Source organism: Cetorhinus maximus, unplaced genomic scaffold, assembly GCF_964194155.1.
Source record: "Cetorhinus maximus unplaced genomic scaffold, sCetMax3.hap1.1 HAP1_SCAFFOLD_625, whole genome shotgun sequence".
Classification (NCBI taxonomy): domain Eukaryota; kingdom Metazoa; phylum Chordata; class Chondrichthyes; order Lamniformes; family Cetorhinidae; genus Cetorhinus; species Cetorhinus maximus.
In genome coordinates, this window is record NW_027596567.1 from 109,438 (window position 1) to 129,888 (window position 20,451).

General features: G+C 45.7%; 1 non-coding gene and 1 pseudogene across 1 annotated transcript; one reads left to right on the forward strand and one right to left on the reverse strand.

Annotated features, from left to right (window-relative positions):
* Window positions 1–962: 962 nt before the first annotated feature.
* On the reverse strand, window positions 963–19,284 carry LOC144674314 (uncharacterized; annotated as a pseudogene).
* Window positions 16,834–16,915, forward strand: trnal-uaa (transfer RNA leucine (anticodon UAA)). Its single transcript has one exon. It is a non-coding gene; the product is annotated as a tRNA-Leu (tRNA).
* Window positions 19,285–20,451: the final 1,167 nt, after the last annotated feature.

Sequence of the window (20,451 nt, forward strand, 5' to 3'; positions counted from 1 at the left end):
GACTTCATGCGGCAGTACAGGAGGCCGAGGGCTAAGAGGCCAGACTTGAAGTGAGGCTGAGAATTAAAATAGTAAATGAGAAGAAGCTCAGGATCACACTTGCAAAGAGAATGGTGATTTTACATGAAGCAGTCACCCAATCTGGATTTAATATCCACAGCGTAGAGGAGACCACATTGTAAATTGAAAGAAGTACAAATAGAACAATGTGTCACTGAGAAAGTGTGTTTGGGGACCTGGAACGTGGAAAGGGAGGAGGTGGCAATGAATCTGTTTCAATAAGTTTGTAACAGGCCAATGCACAGTTGTTCTGCTGTGCTTTATATTTTAATGGGAATTATCAAATGTTTTTACCACTATGATCTTGGCTGGTGGACTATAATGTCCTCGCATTTCTCTGTTGATCTATCCAGGAGGGCTGGTGTGGTAAGAAGGCTTGGTCTGTAAATTACAGTCACTATGAACGTGATAATGGAACATTTGTATATCAAAGGGCAATGATACCTGATCACCTATCGAGTGAGTGAGTTTGTAACAATGTAACTCAAATGATCACAACTACTGCAGGTGATTCTCTGGCTATAAGCTGGTAAGAAAGGAATCAGGAGCATGCAGTCTCACCCAGCTGGACACCAGTGGAGGGGCATTGGCGGAGGATGGATTGGTCAATGGTGTCTGCTGCCCTTGTCCTTCTAGATGGTAGTGGTCGTGGGTTTGGAAGGTGCTGTCTAAGGAGCCTCAGTGAGTATGGAAACAGGTGAGGGAGAGCACTTCAAAGGAATTATCTTGTGTTATAGATATTAAAAAGACTCGGCACACTGTGCATTTAACACAAAGCTGATTTATTTTAATTATATCCAGAATATTAGCACCTACAACTGGGCTGGAGTTTATTAACATCAGCAGAAACAGACCCCAATGAACATGGTTCAGTCCTGGATGTGATTGGCAGAAAAATACAATCACTGTTGTGACTTGTAAACTCGCTGGTGACTCAGCAGAGTGAATGACTGAGTGAATTTCTTCCCACACTCAGAGCAGGTGAACGGCCTCGCCCCAGTGTGAACTCTCTCGTACCTCAACATGTGGGATAACTGAGCGAATCCCTACCCACACAAGTAGCAGGTGAATGGCCTCTCCTGGTGTGAACTCGCTGGTGTACAGTGAGTTGAGATGATCGCTTGAACCCCGTGCCACAGTGAGAGCACCTGAACTGGATTTCATCAATGTGAAAACGTTTATGGGATATCAGTCCCCCGGAGCTTTTATATCACTTCCCACAGTCTGAGCATTTGAAAGGTTTCTCCCCAGTGTGAACTCGCTGGTGTCTCAGCAGGTTGGATAACCAAGTAAATCCCTTCCCACACTCAGAGCAGGTGAACAGTTTCTCCCCAGTGTGAACTCGTTGGTGTGCAGTGAGTTGAAATGATGCCTTGAACCCAGTTCCACAGTGAGACCACCTGAATGGTCTCTCCTCAGTGTGAACACGTTGAGGGGACATCAGTTCCCCAGAACTTCTATAGCACTTCCCGCAGTCTGAACATTTAAAAGGTCTCTCAGCAGTGTGAATTCGCTGGTGTCTCAGCAGGTGGGATGACTGAGTGAATCCCTTCCCACACTCGGAGCAGGTGAATGTTTTCACCCCATTGTGAACTCGTTGGTGTGCAATCAGCTGGGATGATCGAGAGAATCCCTTCCTACACATGGGGCAGGTGAACGGCATCTCCCCAGTGTGAATTCGCTGGTGTACCGTGAGTTGAGATGATCGCTTGAACCCAGTCCCACAGTGAGAGCACCTGAACGGTCTCTCGTCAGTGTGAACACGTTGATGGAGCAGCAGTTCCCATGAACTTTTATAGCACTTCCCACAATCTGGGCACTTAAAAGGTCTCTCCCCAGTGTGAACTCATCAGTGTCTGAGCAGGTTGGATGACTGAGTGAATCCCTTCTCACACTCGGAGCAGGTGAATGGTTTCTCCCCGGTGTGAACTCGTTGGTGTGTAATCAGCTGGGATGATCGAGAGAATCCCTTCCCACACACGGAGCAGGCGAACGGTCGCTCCCCAGTATGACTACGCCGATGAGTTTCCAGCTCACATGGGTAACGGAATCTCTCCTCAGTCCCCACATTTCCACGGTTTCTCTACACTTTGAACAGTGTTTTTTCTTTCCATGTTCAAGATGCTATGCTATTCAGGTTACGATGTATTGGGCAACTCCTTCAGATGCTGTTTTCTGACTGCAGATCCTCCCCTTCTAATATCCTGTGAAGCTGATTTAAAACAGAAAAAGGGGGTGGAGAGAACACAGAAAAAGACAAAGGCAGGTTGTGAAATTGAACTGAATGAAGAGAGAGAGAGAGAAAAAAAACGGGGGTAGAGAGAGATTTTATATGTTTTATATATCTACAGCTTGACCAGAACTGTGAAGGAATCCCCAAAACCCTCAACTTCCACCACCTAGGACCAGGGTAGCATCACCTCCAAATTCCCCTCCAAGTCACACAACGTCCTGACTTGTTTGACATCCAGTCCTGGATGAGCAGAAATTTCCTCTATTTAAATATTGGGAAAACAGAAGCTGTTCTCTTCAGTCCCCACTACAAACTCCACTGCCAGCCACCGACTCCATCCCTCTCCCTGGTAACTGTCTGAGGCTGAACCAGGCTGTTCACAACCATGAAAAAATATTTCACCTGAAGATGAGCTTCCAAACACATATCCGCATCATCACCAAGACCATCAATTCCCACCCCAGTAACGTCGCCGACTCCACCCTCATCTCAGCTCAGCCCCTGCTGTAACCATCATCCATTCCTTTGTTACCTCTAGACTTAACTATCCTAACACAATCCCAGCCAATCTCCCACCTTCAGCCTCTCTGTAATGTTGAGGTCATCCAAAACTCTGCTGCCCGTGTGTTTACTCGCACCAAGTCTTGTTCATCCTTCACCCCTGTGTTCACTGACCTACAAAGGTTCCCAGTTAAGAAGCAGCAAAATTTAAAAATTTTCATCCTTGTTTTCCTCTCTGGCTGCGATCATCCTTATCTCTGTAATCTCCTCCACCCACACAACCCTCCACTCAATGGATTTCCTCTCTGCCTGCGATCATCACTATCTCTGTAATCTCCTCCCCCACACAACCCTCCAATCAATGGATTTCCCCTCTGGCTGCGATCATCCCTATCTCTGTTATCTCCTCCACCCACACAACCCTCTGAAACATGTGTTCATCTCCCACCGGCCTCTTGAACATTCCCCATATTAATCACCCCACCATTGGTGCCGATCTTTCCGTTACCAAGACCACAAGCTTTGGAAATTCCTCCTCCGTTCACCCCGCTCTGCAGCAGCAGGAGCCCCTCAGCTGTCCCCCTGCTCTTGTAAACGGGGACCGGTAGCTTCTCATTCGGGAGACTGCATCTTACACAACATGTTTACGAAGCCCTCCCGTCCACCCACCGGATCGTTCGCTCCCTCAGACCCTTCATCCCTCCCTCACCGATTGCGGATCAGAGAAAGAAGCTTCTCTCCATCGACATTGCTCACTCCGCGCAAGCTCAAACACTGTTCGACACTGCGCCTGCGCGCTGACTTCCTGTTGTGTGGATAGGGGATATTCTCTACCGCGGGGAATGCTGGGTAACCCCTTCCCCCATTGAAAGTCCAAATTAGGATATCCTGATTTGTTTTCCTGTTGCGGAGTGGAAGCTGGGTCGGAGGGTCCAATACTAAAGTTAAGAAACAAATTATACCGAAAGCCAACTGCATGGACCCTCCATTACCCACCAGAAGAAAGGAGAATGGGAATTAATGGCGAATCGAGAATCCCCAAAACAGCAGAAAAACAGAATTCCAACCCCTACAGTCACATGTGAACTCACTAGCATCACAGCGGGTGGGAAGAACAGGTGAATCACTGCCCACGCACACAACATTTAAACAGCCTTACTACTGTGTGAATGTGCTGAACATGCATCAAATGCTTTGAACTTTCAAAGTTGGCGGGAAAACTGAGTAAACCCTCCCGTACTCGTGAATTACCTGGATGGTCTCTCTCTAGAGTGACTGTGCTGCTGTGTCAGTAAATGGGATGACTGAGTGAATCCCATTTCACTCTCAACCAGTACAAATCCTCTCCCTGGTGCCACAGCGCCCATGGTTTTTCAACTGAGACTGGTAATGAAATCGCTCCTCAAAGTAGACAACAATAGCTTGCATTTATACAACACCTTTAATGCATTAAAAACTTTATTAAAACTTACTCATTCAATCGTGAGGGTGATTTGCACCATTGACACTTACTTGAGTCTCCCATTTGCAGGCATCTTGCATTTGTTCTCACCGAGGTCATAAAATGAATGCAGCAAAATCAGACATTCTGAGATTTCATGACGCACTTGAGTGGAAATAGATGTTCTTATTTCACTGCGCTCACATATTAGCAGTTCGTTCAGTCAACAACAGAAATGAATGCGTCTTTCGATACAGATTAACACAGTTACTCACCATGTCAAAGATGTCTCATAGTAATGTGTGCTCAGAACAACAAAGAAGGATCAGATATTACCGCATCATTCTCAAATTGGTTCCCTGTAAAATTCTTCGATGATTTTGTTGAAATGCTGACTGTTGTGCTAAATTTCAAATCAGTCCCATATCAAGTGCATTACCTGGTGTCTGGCAATCTTTTGTTTGCCAGCCACGTTTGCAATTCAATGTTGTATATTTCAGAGAGTCTCAAGTCAACCAAGGGCATTAATATCAAATAGAAATATATTAATACTGAATGTTGAATAACGTAAAAAATTGCTGAGAAAAGTTTGTTGAATTTCGTCTTCTGAGGAGGAGAAGGGCGTTCCTAATAATTGAGCAGAAAGGATTGCTGCCTGAGACATTTGCTGGACCGAGCCTCCTGCATTTTGAAATTCAAAACAAACTGAGGCACCAGGTGGAAACCAACAGTTCTCTTCCTGTAACAAGAGTCATGACGTCTCAGCCTAACCATTGGACAAAAATACCTGGAAAAACTCAGCAGGTCTGACAGCACCTGCGGAGAGGGATACAGTTAACGTTTCGATTCCGTATGACTCTTCAACAGAACTAAGGAAAAATAAAAAGAGGTGAAATATAAGCTGGTTTAAGGGGGTGGGGGGTGGGAAAGGTTGAGCTGGATAGAGGGCCAGTGATAGGTGGAGATAGCCAAAAGATGTCATAGAGAAAAGTACAAAGAGGTGTTGACGGTGGTGATATTAGCAAAGAAATGTGATGATGGGGACATTAAGGGTAGAAAGCAGGACGAGCAAGGTACATATAGCCCTAGTGGGGGTGGGGGTGGTGGGGGTGATCGAAAAAGACTAAAAGGTAGAGATAGAACAATGGATGGAAATACATTTAAAAACAATGGAGATAGGTGGGAAAAGAAAAATCTATATAAATTAATGGAAAAAGGCGTATCGGAAAGGGGGTGGGATGGAGGAGCGAGTTCATGATCTAAAATTGTTGAACTCAATATTCAGTCCAGAAGGCTGTAAAGTGCCTAGTCGGAAGATGAGGCGCTGTTCCTCCAGTTTGCGTTGAGTTTCACTGGAACATTGCAGCAGGCCAAGGACGGACACGTGGGCATGAGAGCAGCGTGGTGTATCAAAATGGCAAGCGACAGGGAGCTCTGGGTTATGATTGCGGATCGACCAAAGGTGTTCTGCAAAGCGGCCACCCAGTCTGCGTTTGGTCTCTCCAATGTAGAGGAAACCACATTGGGAGCAGCGAATGCAGTAGACTAAATTGAGGGAAGTGCAAGTGAAATGCTGTTTCACTTGAAAGGAGTGTTTCATACTAAAGTGCGCTCATAAGGACTGGCACAAGCGATGCTGTAATTGAACCAGAGGAAATGACATAATCACTCCTTTAAACAATTGGTCTTCAGAATAGAGTATCAGGAAAAACGACCCGGCGAGATGTGGAAACCGAGGTGCAGTGCAGATCTGCTGGCTTCCCTCCTGTCTTCTACATGGACGCAATTTATACGCCAGAAAGCTTCTCAGCTGGAACAAAGAGGGATCAAATATCATGAACGAATCATTCTCAAAACTGTTCCCAGTAAAATTATTGGATTTTGTTTCAAAGCTAACTGTGCTCAATTTCAAATGAGCACCATATGAATTGCATTCCCTGCTAACTGGCAATCTCTCAGTCATATTTGAAATTCGAGTTTGCTGTATATTTCAGAGAGTCTCAATTCAAATGAAGGCACCAATAACAGATAAAATATTAATATTAAATATAGAATAGCGGAACAAATACTAAGTAAAGTTTGTTCAATTTCGTCTTCCAAGGATTAGATGGATGTTCCTAATGATTGAGCAAAAAGCATTGCACCTGGAGACATTTGTTGGACGCACACGTCTACATTGAGAAATTCAAAACAAGCTGAGACACCAGGGTGAAACCAACAGTTGTCTCCCTGCAACAAATGACATGGCCTCTCAGTCCAACCATTAGAAACCTTCAAACATTCTGGTAGCTCAGCACTGCCCTATTTGCTGCACAAATATTTATCCTCTGTAAGATTCCGGTCCATGAACAAAAATTATTTCAAACCAAATGAAGTAAACGAACTAGTGAAGCACGTGCTCTTGGCAGGGCTCTGTTAAACTCCGGAACAAGCATTTTCCTCTCTAATATCGCACCCTCGATTGAAGGGGTATGGAGTAAAAGTAATAAGGTTGTAAAAATAGTAAAATTGAAAAAATGACACTTTCGTAAATTCGATATGAGAATCAATTGCATAAATACATCATGTTCATATGGTAAAGTATATTAGGAACCCAAGTCCAAATCGTCATGTGAACCTTGTGATTAAGGCAAACTAGGCATGGATTCTGCAGAAACTACTTTTTCAAAAGGGTATTGAGCAATTTAATGAAAGGGAGGAAAAAACAGGTTTATTAAAAGAGAGAAGCAAATTGTGATTAATTAGTTTGCTCGTTTAAAAAGGGGACAGCGGTCGCATAGTGGAAGGGCCTCTTGTGTGATTGTATGAATACACGGTGCTCGGCCACTTTATGATTAGACGGTTATGTCAGTCTTGCTGCAGCATTCCTGCTGATTGCAGCTGAATTCCATTTCTCTGCAACAGACACCCAGAGTGCTGCTGTGTTGCAGCGCAGTTTAACATTCCAGACAGGCTCAATGGAAACATGACAGTTTCTGTAGTAAAGTGGTTATCACGTTCGCCCAACACACGAAAGGACCCTGGTTCAGTCAATAGTGAGGGTGATTTGTAAGCTTACTTGAATCTCCTATGTTGCAGTTGCTCTCACCCCGAGATCATAAAATGAATACAGCAAAATCAGACGTGGTGCGATTTCATGACACAGTTGAGTAGAAATAAATGATCGTATTTCACTGCGCTCACATATTAGCAGTTTGTTCAGTCAACAACAGAAATGAATGCGTCTTTCAATACAGATTAACACAGTAACTCACCATGTCAAAGATGTCTCATAGTAATGTGTGTTCAGAACGACAGACAAAGAGGGATCAGATATAACTCTCAAATCTGTTTCCTGTAAAATTCTTTGATTTTGTTGAAATACTGACTGTTGTGCTAAATCTCAAATCAGACAAATATCAAGTGCATTACCTGGTGTCTGGCATTCTTTTGTTTGCTAGTCACGTTTGCAATTCGATGTTGTTGTATACTCCAGAGAGTCTCAAGTCAAGCGAGGGAATAAATATCAACAAAAATATTAATACTGAATCTTGAATAACGTAAAAAATGCTGCTGAGTAAAGTTTGTTGAATTTCGTCTTCTGAGGAGGAGAAAGGTGTTCCTAATGATTGAGCAGAAAGGATTGCTGCCTGAGACATTTGCTGGACTGAGCCTTCTGCATTATGACACTCAAAACAAACTGAGGCACCGGGTGGAAACCAACAGTTGTCTTCCTGTAACAAGAGTCATGACCTCTCAGCCTAACCATTGGAATCTTCCAAGCATTCTGGTAGATCAACACTGCCCTTTTTCCTAAACAAATATGTATTCTGTAAAGATTTCATTCCCAGGACAAAATTATTTCAAACCAAAATGAGCACTTTTGTCAATTCAACATGAAATCAAGAGATAAGTAAATAATGTTCATATGCATAGCTAGGTAAGGAACACAAGTCTAAATCTTTTAGTCTAAATTGGGTGAGGGGAACAGTGTTAATTAAGGCAAACTGGGCATGGAATCTGCAGAAACTCCTTCCAAAGAGAATTGTGCAATTAATTGATATTCAGAAGAATAACAGGTTTACTAAAAGAGAGAAGGAAACTGAGATTAATTCGTTTGCACTTTTAAAAAGCTGACAGAGACAGGATGATGGAAGGGCCATGGTATGGATGCATGGTGTTATGCCATTTTATGATGACCTTGTTATATGAGTTTATATGAATTTGTTATATGAATTTGCAGCATTCCAAATTAAAGCAGCGGAGTTCCAATTCTCCCAAAGATCCAGAGAACTGCTGAGTGACAGCACAGTTTAAGCAGTCACACTTCAAACTGACAGAAGTGGTATGAAAAACCTCTCAATGTTTCATTGATTAAAACTCGAATATAAATGTCCCAGCTCTTAAACATCTGTTTCATTATTTTATCCTATTTTACAGACCAAGTGATCGGTTGAATTTTGGGCACCGTAGATTTTCATCAGCTCTTTATTGAAATCTCTGTATTCCGGATTTAAAATGTGCCCTCTTGGTGACTCTAAAAATGAAATACCTTCAGTTTGTTTCCGAATTTGTAACTGAGACAAACATGGATGGTATTTCTGGTTTCCTGTTTGAAATTTTCGAGATAACTATGGCTGTATTCTAATTGTAGCTTATAATTCCCCTGTAGTTTGAATTCTCCGTGTAAATAAATAACTTTTCTCATTCCTCATTCACAATTATCCCCTTCCCTTTATGTTGAGCTCCTGTTTTCTCTTTCTGGTGTCTGTTACTATTATACATACAGTTGGCAGTTCAGAGGGAATGTGTTCTGTTCTGAATGTGACGCTCCTATTCACTTTGGTTAACTTTAAAATAAACTGTTCTGTAAAATGTTCTCTGAAATTGTTAATAAATCATTAATGTGAAACGAACTATGGTTCTGACGAAATCCTTTCTCCAAGGCCCATTGACACCACTCCACCTTCTCTATTACACGGTTTCCCCCTCTCCCCCACCCCACCCCACCCCACCACCACCACCACCACCACCACCATTTCCAGACAGGTATTTTTCACCAGTCCTGTCTGGGATGTGGGGATGTGCTTGAATCGAAGACCCGTCAGTGAAAGAGTCACTCATTCGTGTTAATACATCTTTCCCTCTGAGCGAGGGGAGCCTCAGTCATATTCTGGTCTGTCAGCTAATTGTAAACAGCAGGACTCTGCTTCATCAGAGGCCGATGTAGGGCAGTGCGTGGAGAAAGAAAGCTTCCTTTACACTGTCCCATCAAGCACTCCCAGGGTCTGTGCAGCAGGGGTTAGATAGAGAATAAAAGTTTTTTTCTCTTTATCCTTTAATGAAATGTGGGTGTCACTGGCAAGGCCGCCCCGAACAGCCCGGCTTCCGAGGCCATTTCAGAGGGCAGTTAAGTGTCAGTCACATTGCTGTGGACCTGGAATCACATGTCGGCCAGGCTGGGTAAAAGTGGCAGATTTCCCTCTCTAAAGGACAGTAGTGAATCAGCTGGGTTTTTACGACAATCGGTGTTAGTTGCCATGGTCACCATTACTGAGTCCAGTTTTCAATTCCAGATTTTATTAATTGAATTCACATACCAGCAGCTGCCATGTTGGGATTTGAACCGAAGCCCCCAGAGCATTCACCTGGACTCTCTGTATCTTGTCCACTTAAACACTCACAAGGCAGAGACGTCACAGTCCATCTTCTCAAGCCAATTAGGGATGGGCAATAAATGCTGACCCAGACAGCCACTCCCATATCGCATAAATGAATAACAAGGAATACACATATACCGCACACAGAACATTTGGTACAAACCCAGGGATGATTCCGAGAGACCGGGGCCGATCTGACACAGACACGTTTTCAAGCAGTAATCCTGCAAGTTATTACCACAGTTTGGGGTTTAATAAGAACACCAGGTAGCACAATCGTGGAAATTCCCAGCGTTGCGGCCTGCCTGATGCAACAAACAACTGAACTCACAGAACATCACCCCAGGGATCCTCTCTCCTTGCTCCATTCCCTCTGATACCATCCTCCTGAACTCACTGACCATCACCCCAGGGATCCTCTCTCCCTGCTCCATTCCTTCTGATACCATCTTCCTGAACTCACTGACCATCACCCTAGGGATCCTCTCTCCCTGCTCCATTCCCTCTGATACCATCCTCCTGAACTCACTGAGTATCACCCCAGGGATCCTCTCTCACTGCTCCATTCCCTCTGATACCATCCTCCTGAACTCACTGAACATCACCCCAGGGATCATCTCTCCCTACTCCATTCCCTCTGTGACCATCCTCCTGAACTCACTGAACTTCATCCCAGGGATTTCGCTGCATCTCCTCAGAGAGCCCTTCATACCATCCCCCCACCACCACCCCCCCACCCCCCCCCCCCACCCCACCCCCACCCCCCGCACCCCCCACCCCCTGTCACGGGAATATCAACAGAGATTTCTGGTCAGACCCCAATATCTTCCAACATTTTCCTTCTGATGCAGAGCCGTTGTTCCTTTAAAATCCTGGAGTTCAGGCGCTCGTTGTTGAACATTATAAGATTAAGGGAGGGAAAAATTGCTGGCCCACCTGAAGGGTTCGGAATGATATTTAAGAAAGGGTAGTGTTAGTGTTTAATCTGTTGCTCTGTCTCAGTCTCTATCCCAATCTCTACCACATTTCTCCCCTCTATTTTTTTTTTTTATTGTAAAAATATACTTTATTCATAAAAAATCTTCAATCACATTCAAAACCATTTCAAAAACAACATTACAAGGGTACAATCCAGGTTAAACTTTTACAAAATGTATCACCAGGTGCATCAGTACAAACAATATTACAATCATTTACAGCCTTTCATTTTGATCTGTACAGCCCGAGGGGCTCTAAACAGTTCCCAGTCTCTCGGTGCGCTGTGGTAGAAAGGTCTTACACAGCGACCCTTCCCCATTGCGCCTTTGCGGCAGCTGCCCCAAGCTTTAGTGCGTCCCTCAGCACGTAGTCCTGGACTTTGGATTGTGTCAGTCCGCAACAATCGGTCGGGGACAACTCTTTGTGCTGGAAGACCAACAAGTTTCGGGCAGACCAAAGCGCGTCTTTCACCGAGTTGATGATCCTCCAGCTGCAGTCGATGTTTGTCTCGGTGTGTGTCCCTGGGAACAGCCCGTAGAGCACAGAGTCCTGTGTCACAGAACTGCTCGGGATGAACCTCGACAGCAACCACTGCATCTCTCTCCAGACTTTCTTTGCAAAGGCACAATCCACAAGGAGGTGAACAACGGTCTCTTCCCCACCACAGCCACCTCGAGGGCAACGTGCAGAGGGGGTGAGACTCCTGGCGTGTAGGAAGGATCTGACGGGGAGGGCCTTTCTCACCACCAGCCAAGCTACGTCTTGGTGCTTGTTGGAAAGTTCTGGCGATGAGGCATTCTGCCAAATGACTTTGACAGTCTGCTCGGGGAACCATCCCACAGGGTCCACCCTCTCCTTATCCCTCAGGGCCTCTAGGACGTTACGTGCTGACCACTGCCTGATGGACTTGTGGTCAAAGGTGTTTTTCTGCATAAATTTTTCCACCAGGGACAGGTGGTACGGCACGGTCCAACTACTTGGAGCGTTCCGCGGCAGCGTGGCCAGACCCATCCTTCGCAACACCGGGGACAGGTAGAACCTCAGCACGTAGTGACACTTGGTGTTTGCGTACTGAGGGTCTACGCACCGCTTGATGCAGCCACACACAAAGGTGGCCATCAGTATGAGGGCGATGTTGGGCACGTTTTTTCCCCCTTTATCTAGAGGCTTGTACATCGCGTCCCTGCAGACACGATCCATTTTCGACCTCCAGATAAAGCGGAAGATGGCTCGAGTGATCGCCATCGCGCAGGAGTGTGGAATGGGCCAGACCTGCGCCACGTACAGCAACAGCGAGAGTACCTCACACCTGATGACCAGGTTCTTACCCGCAATGGAGAGGGAGCGTCGCTCCCACATGCCCAGTTTCCTTTTCACCATAGCCACTCGCTCCTTCCAGTTTCTAACGCATGCCCCGGTCCCTCCGAACCATATCCCCAGCACCTTCAGGCCGTCAGCCCTGACAGTGAAGGGGACAAAGGATCGGTCAGCCCAGTTCCCAAAGAACATGGCCTCGCTCTTCCCACGATTTACCTTGGCTCCCGAGGCCAGTTCGAACTGGTCGCAGACGTGCATCAGTCTGCGCACCGACAGCGGATCCGAGCAGAAAACGGCGACGTCGTCCATGTACAGGGAGGCTTTTACCTGAGTGCCTCCACTGCCTGGGATCATCACTCCTCTTATGCCCGGATCCTTCCTGATGGACTCGGCAAAGGGTTCTATGCAGCACACGAAAAGGACAGGCGAGAGAGGACAGCCCTGCCTGACTCCAGATTTAATCGGAAAGCTATCTGTTTCCCACCCATTGATTGAGACTGCGCTACTGATGTTAGTGTAGAGCAGTTGGATCCAATTTCGAATTCCCTCCCCAAAGCCCATTTTGGAGAGCACATCCCCCATGTAGGTGTGCGATATTCTGTCAAAGGCCTTCTCCTGATCCAAGCTGATGAGGCAGGTATCCACACCCCTGTCCTGTACATAGGCAATCGTATCCCCGAGCAGCGCCAGGCTGTCAGAGATCTTCCTGCCTGGCACAGAGCAGGTCTGGTCAGGGTGAATCACCAATTCCAGAGCGGATTTGACCCGGTTGGCGATGACCTTGGACAGAATCTTATAGTCCACATTCAACAGTGAAATGGGTCGCCAATTTCTAATTTCCTCCCTTTCCCCCTTGTGCTTGTAGATGAGGGTGATGATGCCTTTCCTCATGGATTCTGACATGCTGCCGGCCAGGAGCATACTCTCGTACACTTCTAGCAGGTCTGGGCCGATCAAGTCCCACAGAGCCGAATACAACTCCGCCGGCAGGCCGTCGCTTCCGGGGGTTTTACTCTTCTCGAAGGACTCGAGGGCCTTAGTCAGTTCGTCAGGAGTTAGCGGTTTGTCTAGGCTCTCCCGCGTACTGTGGTCTAAGACCTCCGTGATAGAGGACAGGAAGGACTGGGAGGCCGTGCTGTCCGTGGGCTTCACGTCATACAGTCCGGCATAAAAGGATTTGCTGATCCTCAGAATGTCGGACCGTGATGACTTTACTGAGCCGTCTTCTTCCTTCAGGCTGCTGATCACAGAGCGCTCTCTGTGTACCTTTTGGAAGAAGAAACGTGAGCACGTCTCGTCCTGCTCCACGGAGCGGACTCTGGAACGGAAGATGATCTTGGAGGCCTCCGAGGCAAAGTGCGAGGCTTGCTGGCCCTTCACCTCTTGGAGCTCCTCCTTGACATCGACCCCCATCGACTGCAGCCGGAGCAGATTCTGCATCTTTTTCTGGAGTCGGGACATTTCCCTCTGTTCCTTTCTAGCTTTCTGGGTGCCTTTGCGGATGAAAAACCTCTTGATGCTTCCCTTGATCACTTCCCACCAGTGTGTCAGGGACTCAAAGAGGGGTTTCACGGTTCTCCAACCTTTGTAATCCCTCTTGAGCTCCTCAATGTTCTCTGGGGTCAGCAGTTGCACATTTAGCTTCCATGCCCCCCTGCCCACCCTCAGGTCTTCCTCCAAGTGGCAGTCCGCCAGTAGGAGGCAGTGGTCAGAGAAGAACACCGGCTTGACGTCGGTGGATCTGACTGTGAATGCACGGGACACAAACAGGAAGTCTATCCTGGAACGAATGGACCCGTCTGGCCGCGACCAGGTGTATCTACGCTGCGCTCCGTCTGCAGGGTTGCTGAAGACGTCGTGCAGCTTGGCATCCTTAACTGTTTCCATCAGGGATCTGGACGTAGCGTCCAATCTGCTTCCGGCCCTGCCGGATCGTCCAGCCGCATCGATGATGCAGTTGAAGTCCCCGCCCAGAATGACCGGCCTGGAGGTCGCCAGCAGCAGTGGGAGCTGCTGAAAAACCTCCAGCCGCTCAGCCCCTTGTGCCGGGCCGTACACGTTAATTAACCGGAGTGGAGCGTTCTTGTACATTACGTCTGCTACCAGGAGTCGCCCGCCCACCACCTCCTTGACCTCGGAGACGGTGAAGTTGCCTCCCCGCAGCAGAATACCCAGGCCGGAGGAACGAGAGTCGTTTCCGCCCGACCAGATCGATGGCCCGTGGGACCACCATCGTGACCATTGCCTGTAGGAGCTGAGGTGCGGTATCGCACACTCCTGCAGAAACAACAGGTCAGCTTTGACCTTGGCTAGGTAGTCCAAGGTCGCAACACATCGCGTAGTAGATTTAATGCTACGCACATTTATGGATACAATCTTTAAACCCATATTAAAGCATTTATTCTCCTACCAAACCCATTTCTCCCCTCTATGCTGCATTTATAATTAACCTCCACCGCTGCGCTTCCCAGTTTCTCGATCTTTCTCCAGTCTCGGATATTCTCAGTGGGCGCACGGCACCATTAAGGTGCCAAGGGGTCACAGTCCTGAGTCAGGATCACAGGCGGCTCAAACTTCACCGCTCAGCAGAGACTGGAGACAGCCTGTGATCTCCCGCACCTGAATCAATGCGGGTAATAACCAATCACGGTCCAATGGCGTGCGAAAAGCATTGTGGCGTCATCCACTGCCGGGCCAATTGGCGTCAGCCATGTTTGTGTGACGTCGCACCTTGCTCAGATCTGCGGTTAATTGAAAAGAAAAATGACGTCAGTTCTTTTCAGAACAATCGCTCAACCTGATCGCTCATTGGACCATGAAATGCAATGATTCCGAGAGTCCACTATTTAATCTTCTGTTCCATGACAGCGTCAGTTTATGACGCTGGTTATAAATGTAGCATCATGTGCGATGCACTGTCATGACAGAGTAAAGTTTCCTTTCATCCCCAGCTGAGCTGTCCTAGCAGATGATGTCGGCCAGGCGGACCAAATCCACAAAGGAAACGTGGTCACGCTATCACAACGGTTTTACAATTTGTATTCATTACGAGAAGATTTGTGCACCGAATTCAGAAGTAATGAGTCCACTAACACCTTTAGAGATTTTAAAACTAAGTTAAAACATTTATTGACAAAAGGAATAATTTCAAGCACATGCATAAGATTACAGTTACTTAATACTATAACAAATCCCAAAATCCCTAATTAACCTCACTCCCAACTATACACCCTCTTTAGGGCAGCAGTCCAAAATAGCTTTAAAATTTAAGTAGCAAGCAAGCAAATTTACCACAGCGCCTACTTGACAGTGGAATTCCAAAGGCTATCCTCCACCTTTGGTTACTGGACACAGCAGGCTGGAGGCTTCCCCAAGGTTGTTTTGCACGGTCCTATTAGATCTTACATGGCCCCCCAACATAGCCTTCCATTCCTCTTCATATATGTTTCTCTCTCTTTAATCTGTAAATTCCGTTGTTCTTTGTGTCTTTGGAAATTTACTTTTCCCATGATACAAAAAATTTTCATGTTGCTAACATGGTCAGTACCTTTGGGAAAATAAATACACTACTTGACCTTTCTTACCTTCCTTCACTTATCTAAAAATGCGAATTTCCTTCACAATATACGTGCTAAGGCCTCATCCATGTTTACTCAATAGCATTTAAAATACCTTTTGCCCCTAATTTATTTTGATAATTTGAAGCTTGCAGCCTATCTGGCCCTAATGCAATTAAATCGCACAGACAGAACCATACACTCACCACCATAAACCTACTTTACAATAAACCACAATAACATAATGAAAAGATCTGTTAGTTTCATGGCACAGCTCTGACCTGTGACACTGCTGAACTGTCTGCTCTGTAGGTTTGGTCAAAGGTGGAGCCATTGAGCGACTCCAGGTGGAATTCTGTCTGTGAAATATCGACTCTAAATGAAAATATTCGCGAATATCTCTGGATTGTCGTTATGGCAAATTAATATGTTTTTATTGTGTTGATTGCATTATTATTGTAACTGTTTCCCTTTTTGTACCGTTTCTTTATATTGATTCTGAGATTATTTTAATACCAGTTATCTTGATACCAGTTGTATAACATCCACAAATTAAATGGAACTTCACACGGTGCAATGGTGTGCTCCAGTTCTGTTAATATATTCAGCGAATGAATTTCTATTCGCAGCTTTGAATCCTATATTTCTCATGAATTGGATGTATGTACGCTGTTGAACTATTTTTATTCTCATTGTGTTTGAAATTAATATTTAAACGCCTGTTTGTGTGAGAACATACTGGACAACAGATGGCTGACAAAGTTTGGGGAATATTTTCATCAGATCAAAGCGCACAATCCGGAACTGTGACGGCAATGGAAGTAGGAAGGGAGGAGGGTGAGGAAGAGACTTTTATCATTGCCGGATGGTGTCAAACCACCAAGTTTTCAGTTAATATCGGAACACACTCACTACTTATGCCACAAAGACGAGGTACAGCAAAGGAATCAAGGGCTGGGAAATTGGTGTTGAGACCCAGGATCCTCCGTGATCTTATGAAGTAGCTGAGCAAGCTCCAGGGGCCTTTTGGCAGACTCCTGGTCTGATTTCTTATGTTCTCATTCAATGCCGATACCAGTCATGACGATGACTGGCTGTAAGCATTTTGGTAGTGTGGCCGAGCGGTCTAAGGCGCTGGACTTAAGTTCCAGTCTCTAACGAGACGTGGGTTCGAATCCCACCACTACCAGCCGATCATTTTGGGGACTTCGTGCAAATCGCCTCCGGCGGAGGGGAGGCTGCTAAAATTTATAGCAGGAAAGTGAGCGGTGTTTCCGATTGGTCGGAATCCCGAGGAGAGAAAATGTGAATATTAATTACAGGGCGACTGGGAAAAGGCCGGCATTGTGAGAAGAGTTGAGTTGCTCTTCCAAAGAGCCAACAAGAACATGACGGGCCGAATGACCTCCTCTTCTGTAATCATTCTGTGATTTTATATGACCGCTATTGGTGAGCGCACAGGGTCTGCAGGCGAAAGCGGAGTGGTTAAGGTGATGGATTGTCCCCATCCAGTGTCCCATCCAGCCGACTACACTTCTCCTCATTCCTGATTTTAACCTGGCGTCTACAGATACAGGACTAATTATCTGTTCAATGGAATAAAAAACACAGCCAAATACTTTGGTTTTTTCCTATTGGCGTTCATCTACAAGCATTTACGGAATTTGCTGTCGGATTTGTGAAAACAAAACTTAGCCAATTTGTGAAATCTTTGTTTTCTGAGTGTTTGCCTGTCCTTGGGTCTCTGTCACTCTCGGACTTATATGTATGTGTGTGTTCCTGTGTGTGTGTCAATGCGCTTCAGTTCCCCACTTTTACCAATCAAAACTTTATTTATGGCAGTGGTGGGATTCGAACGATTTATATTAGTTGGGTAGCTTCATATTAAAATCGGACAAACAAAAAAGAGCAGCTTTAAAACATGCAAGAGGGGAATTCCGGCTCTATTTGTTTTTGAATGGAGACTGCTCAGCGCCTAAGTGCCCGTATGTTACAAAGTGGGGGGATGATTGACATTTACACTGAGCAACATTAAAACAGACACAAACCGAGTCCTTGTGGTGGAGGAGTTAAGGCAATGGACACACCGAGAGAATGAATTTGTAAATACAAATAGTCCAAACTGAAATCCCTCAGACCTTAGGAACTGTTTCTACTGTGGTCATACCTCAGAAGGAACAGGAAAATTAAAGTTCAATCCCAAATGTTATAATCACCTGGAAAGGCTGAACAGCCTGAAGCTCTTTACGCTAGAAAAGGGAAGGCTGAACGCTGGCCTTATAGAAATGGAATGCTTTGTCCCTGTTTTGTCAAGGATTCCACCTGCAGAATCTGATCAAACAAATAATGAAAAGTTTAGAAACGTAGAATGAAATGTTTACATTGAGGTGTAGTTCTTAAGATCACATTTTGTCATTTGCTGGATCGGCATTTTTGTCGAACTGTCTCTCTGTCATTAAATTACAACACTGACTACACTTCAAAAGCACTCCATCGGTTCTACAACACTTTCTGTTGCCCTGAATTCGTGAAAGGCTCTGTTTAAACGTAAGTCTTTTATTCTCTTCTTCTTTTCCGTCTTTCAATCTAAGTTATCAATGGTGACGTGAATCTGTTCCTTTCAGTGTCGAGCCAACTCTCTGTCTCTATCTGTCTCCGTATATCTGCTTTCGCCCTCACAGTCTCTCTGTCTTTGTCTCGGTCTCCTTTACCTCTTTGCAAAGTGTGAAATTCTGAGACAATTTGACAGTGTTCATGGTGAGAGGATGTTTTCCCTCTGGCTGGAGCGCCTAGAACTGGGCTCACATTCTGCAGATAATGTGTCAGCCATTTAGGACTGAAATGAGGAGACATTTCTTCACGCAAAGGGTTGTGAATCTTTGGAGTACTGTAGCCCAGACATCTGCAGATCCTCAGTCGGCGAGTACATTGAAGGTTAAGATGGATAGATTTTTCGATTCTAAGGAAATAAACGGTTCGCGCGATGGGTTAGAAAATTGATGTCACAGCTGGGGATCCGCCATGATACAAACAAGTGGCAGAGCAGGTTCGAGGCATCTGAAGGCCGCTTCCTGCTCGTTTCCTTACTGTCTATATTTCAATGGAAATACCAGGTAAGGTAAAAGGCGTCCATTATGTTGTCGTGGCCGAGTGGTCTAAAATGCTGTATTAAACGCACCATTTCGTTGGAGGCGTGGGTTCGAATCCCAGAGTTCCAATGAGCTGGTGTTCGCGCCGTGTCACAAAACCTTCAGATGGGAAAGCTTCAGTTGAAGTGTGCTGTGCTTTATTTTGATGGGAAGAACAAGGAGAGACAATACAAATATGAATTTCTGTGGGGGAAAAGGATCCTGCGTGGAACCAGCTGATTGGCTCTTCCAGAGAGCTGGCACGAACATGCCTGGGCGAATGTCTTCCTGCTCTGCTGTAGCCACCTATCATTTTATATGAACGTTGCAAACATACCCGTAGTCTTGGCCGAGTGGTTAAGGCGATGGATTCGAAATCCATTGGGATCTTCCCACGTAGGTTCGAATCCTGCCGACTACGTTTCCTCATTATTCCCGATTTCAACCAAAAAAAATTATTGGTAAATTGTAGAAAATAAACTCTCCCGCGTTTTCCTATTTCCGTTCATCTGCCACATCTCAAGGAGTGTGGATATCTCGGAAGGTTTTGGGGTTCTGGGAGACTAAAGAAAAAGAGAGGGGCAAGGACATGGAGGGATTTGAAAACAAGCAGGAGAATTTTAAACGAAAGATAATACTTGTCCAGGAGCCAGTGTAGGTCAGAAAGCACAGGGGTGATAGTGGAATGGGATTTGCTGCGAGTTCAGACACGGGCAGCAGAGTTTTGAATGACCTCAAGTTTACAGAGGGTAGAATGTCCACTCACATTCCAGAACTCACATCCTGGTGGATCAGCGCTGCCGTGTTTCCAAGATCAATACTGACCCTTATCAGGTGCCATCCTCAGAACTACACACAGTGCTCCAGTAAAAGCAGCCCCATTCCCATCCATATTCTGCCTTGTACCAACATCGTTGTAGCCAGTGCTTTGCAACCGATCACAGCCTTTCTCTTTTATTCTTTTACTTTCCATCCCGACACGACATTTGTTCTCGACCTGACGCACATGTGACATTTTCATTTCTGATGCGGAGCTTCAGTTCCAATTCCACTGATTCGGGCAGAGCTGTAACGCATTTTCTGTTTTCAATCAGTAACTTAATAAAGTCGTTTTAACAAGAGAATTAAGCGGCTAGCTTCTGACCGGGATGCAAACCCAGGCCGCAGCGGTGAGATCGCCGAATCCTAACCACTGGACTACCAAGGGAGCTGCTTGCTGCGCTTGCATCTCCGGATATCCACGCGGCTTTTGCCATTTTCTTCATTCTGGACCATTTTCACGGGGGCGAAGTTTCTCCGACAAAACGTCATGTTGAGATAGAACACAAATTATTTCTTCAGCCAATGAAAACCAACGTTGCTATTGGCTGGAACATGAAATCGACAGCGTGGTGAAATAGTACCAAAGCTGTGAATTGCAAAATTCAATTTCCAAAACCCACCAATCACTGCGGCTCCTATGAAACTGACAAGGCAGCGCACGGCAGATTCATCACTAAAAGCAACTGATAGACATCAAATTCTTCACTTTCACGTCACATTTTTAAACTCGTATTCTCCATCTCAGACATTTCCAGTGCAAAAAGATACGAAAGGA